We start from the raw sequence: 3552 nt of genomic DNA, 5'->3' as shown, positions 1-3552 counted from the left end.
TGTGGACTATACTGATGTTTTGGGGCACCTACAAAATTATTTTTTCAAATAGTATCTCAAACCACCTCACTAAAGAAATACATTTTTTTAAAGATTTGTAAATTCACAGTGTACCAGATTTCTTATTGGACTGTACTTCATTTTGAAGAAATATGGTTGTAAATCTGTATATCCATCTATCACAAGTGCCACATGTGATTGGGATAATAACAGTTCAAAACTATATATATATAAACCCTTTTAGCTAAACCCTAAGTTTAGGGGGGACACCTGAAGCCAAGAACTGTGAGGCACACCATCCATGTCGCCCAAATCTGAATTGGACCAGAGTTCAATTCCATCAAAACTGAACTGTCTGTATGAGCCTAGCAGCACATAATCCAAGATAAAGCAAAAATTGGCATATTTTTAATCACTTGTCTTAATACATACTCTATCAGAGCTATGAATGTCTTTGGTATCTTGCCTTCCTGTTTTCTGTTGGCCCTGTAACATTTTTTTGTTAATTAAATATAAGAAATAAGGAGCAAATTCTAATGCAGTTTTGAGATGCTGTCACAGTAAGAGGCAATAGAGAAGCATAAGTTCAACTTCACAATGTTTCGCCTTTGTCAAAAGTGCCACAAAATACATGGTTTGAAATCCCTGACAGCTTTGACTACATAATTCTCTATGAAAGCCAGCTGGAGACAAGTATCATTTAGTTGGAATGTGTTAACTTTTACTTATGATTTCTGTGTATCATAGAGTGATTTTTACCACATGCTGACTTGCTTTGACGTTGGCAATAGAGGAGCCTTCATTTTCAAGTTTATGCCAAAGACTATATAAAAGAGCTTGCCATTAGGAACACTGATAGTGGAATCATGGATTGCTTTCCATTAAGGTTCTGAGATGTCTGAGACATTTAAACAGTAATACTAAAATAGTTTGGTGCTTGTGTGTACAATGATTAGATTAGATTGACATGTAGGTCAGACAATTCAGATTCTTCCAGAGTTGCTGTGTGATTTCTTCACTATACATTATCTCAAAGAGCTTTAAAGATATTTAGTTCTTGTGTTCTTGTGTAATCCCCATTCAAAATTTAACCTTCTTTCCTTGCATAGACTGTAGTAACAAAATTGCTTTTTTATTAGTCCTGCTGCTAATTAAGTCAAAGAAGGCCTTTTCAGTTCTTTAAGGTATCTAAAACATGTTTTAAAATTAAGCTTAACTCTTTTTTCCCTGTGTGGCTGTACAATTATACATACTCATATGGTAATTGGATAATTGCAAATTTCTAGCATTGTTCTTTTTTCAAAAACAAATTATTTTAGAAAAATGATGTCTTTGTCAGTGTTAGAGCTCTAAATTATTTTTGTACTGTACACCCATAAAACATTACATGTAAAATGCTTTATCTCTCTAAGTACATAACTCAGGCCATATTTATTGCAATTCTATGAGAGTGATACAAAAATTAGTATTGTTCCTTTATATGTTTAGACTCCCACCAATAAAAAATTATAAAAATATAATTTGGCACTACTTATTTCAGTCTAATGTTGTGCATTATGTGGTTTACATACAGTATATAATTTGCACAGAACTCATATTTATTTGTTATTTAGCCCCCTACAACAAATGATTTTATAATTGCAGACAAGATTATAGCCAGAAAATGTCATCTTCGTAGCAAAAATGACATTTTAAGGGACTATACTAAGAAGATGAATTGCATTAACAGTTATAGCTGTAGTAACAGCAGGAATATCTTTCACCATGATCATGCCATCTCTGTGCCTCATCTTCCTTGTGCATGATCATACCTCGTTCAGACATACAGTAGCTCTAATGCAAAACACTTTCCAGGAGCAGAAATGCATTGTTCTGCTGTAATTTAAGACTCTTAACTATCTTTCTGAGAAGCAGGGTTTTTTTTTCTATTGTAAAAAGGATTTAATTTCCTCTTTCGGATAATGAGTGATCATCAAGAAGTTCTCCAAAGTGTTGCTGCCTTCATGATTGCCACATTAATTAAATAGCCCTTTTTTAGTTTATGGGGAACAATGACAAGTTAAAGTACTGTTTTTGCAGCTAAAAGAAAAGTCAAGAAAGTCTGTATTTAAATAATTTACTTTCATGGAAATTTAAACATTCTACCACAACCAGGACAAGTGGATTGAAAATAGATAGATGAATCCCTAACATGCCTTTTTAATGGAAGAACCTTTATTTAATTTGCCTTCACAGTGATACAACCATATGTGGTGGCTTTAACTTTAAAAGTAAATAAGATAATAATAGATAATTCCCACAATAGACTTACTTAAATACTGTAAATGTAGCTGTCTTACAAAAAACAACGTAGATGTAAGGTGGTCAGTTTCATTCATACCTAACTAAACAGAATTTGCACTATTGGAAACATATATTTCAATATATTTCACCAACATAGAGCATGTTTTTATTTCTGTGAACATCTGAGTTTTTATCCTTTTTGGTAACTAGGGTTTTATTGTCTTATTAAATAAAAAATATAGAAAGAAGTGAAATATCTGAGAAGGTAATACATTGTGATTTTAGAGTTTACTGTTTCATTACTTAGTCACAGTGTTTCTCACATTGGTAGAAAATAATCTGTGGTAAAATTGATGCTGAAGTGTTGTTTCATGTTTTTATTAACTTGTTTTAAGCATTATTAAATACTGTTCATTGAGCATTCAAGTGGCAAATGAAACCTTCAGCTTACTATGGATGTAGCTTCATGAAGCTTTAACCCTTAAAATTATTAGAGCAAATAAAATAATTGCGCTGGATCACAGGTATGAAAAATATATTTTTAAAACAACTGCTTTATAAGAATTGCAGAATTTCTTGTTATAAAACTATGTACAGAAAGCTCCTTAAGAATTTAAGAGCTTATGGAAAATTAGGAATGGGGGATCACAGAATAGTCTCCTTTTAGCAATATAATCCTGACTTTTTTGCACATTATTTACAACAAAAATCATAATTCAATAATAAAGAAAACTATAAGATCAAAAGCATATATGTCTGATAATGTTACATAATAACATTAAAATAAGCATACCCAGTTTGTTAGTTAATTCACTGGCCAAGGATGATTGATTGGTGGTACTTGAGGTGTGTTAGAAGTTAGTGAAACGATTGCTTCATTTGATCTCTCTACTGTGCATGCTTTAATCTGCTTAATATGGAATTTTATATCTAAAGGGAAATTTTGATAGCTGAGCATAAAAGTAACAGTAGCATAAGATCTCTTGAATGTCATGAACAATATTAATTTAGAAATATAAAAACATTATACATACCGTATATGGCTGGTAGTGGTAGCTAAAATAAAAAAAAATACACAACAGTATTCCACTTTCTTCATAAACATTTTATGTATCCAAGTCTTTTAATTTGGTCACTTACTGTGGGTATTTTTTGACGTGTTCGTTCTGACTATATTGTACTTATAAGAAGTTATAATTTAGCTATAATGTTTTATCCTTTTCTATGAATACGTGCTGTAGTTATTGCAGTAAAATGTGTACTTTTTAG

Source organism: Lepisosteus oculatus, chromosome 15 (genome assembly GCF_040954835.1).
Source record: "Lepisosteus oculatus isolate fLepOcu1 chromosome 15, fLepOcu1.hap2, whole genome shotgun sequence".
In the NCBI taxonomy this organism is placed as follows: domain Eukaryota; kingdom Metazoa; phylum Chordata; class Actinopteri; order Semionotiformes; family Lepisosteidae; genus Lepisosteus; species Lepisosteus oculatus.
This window is presented reverse-complemented; position numbering follows the sequence as displayed.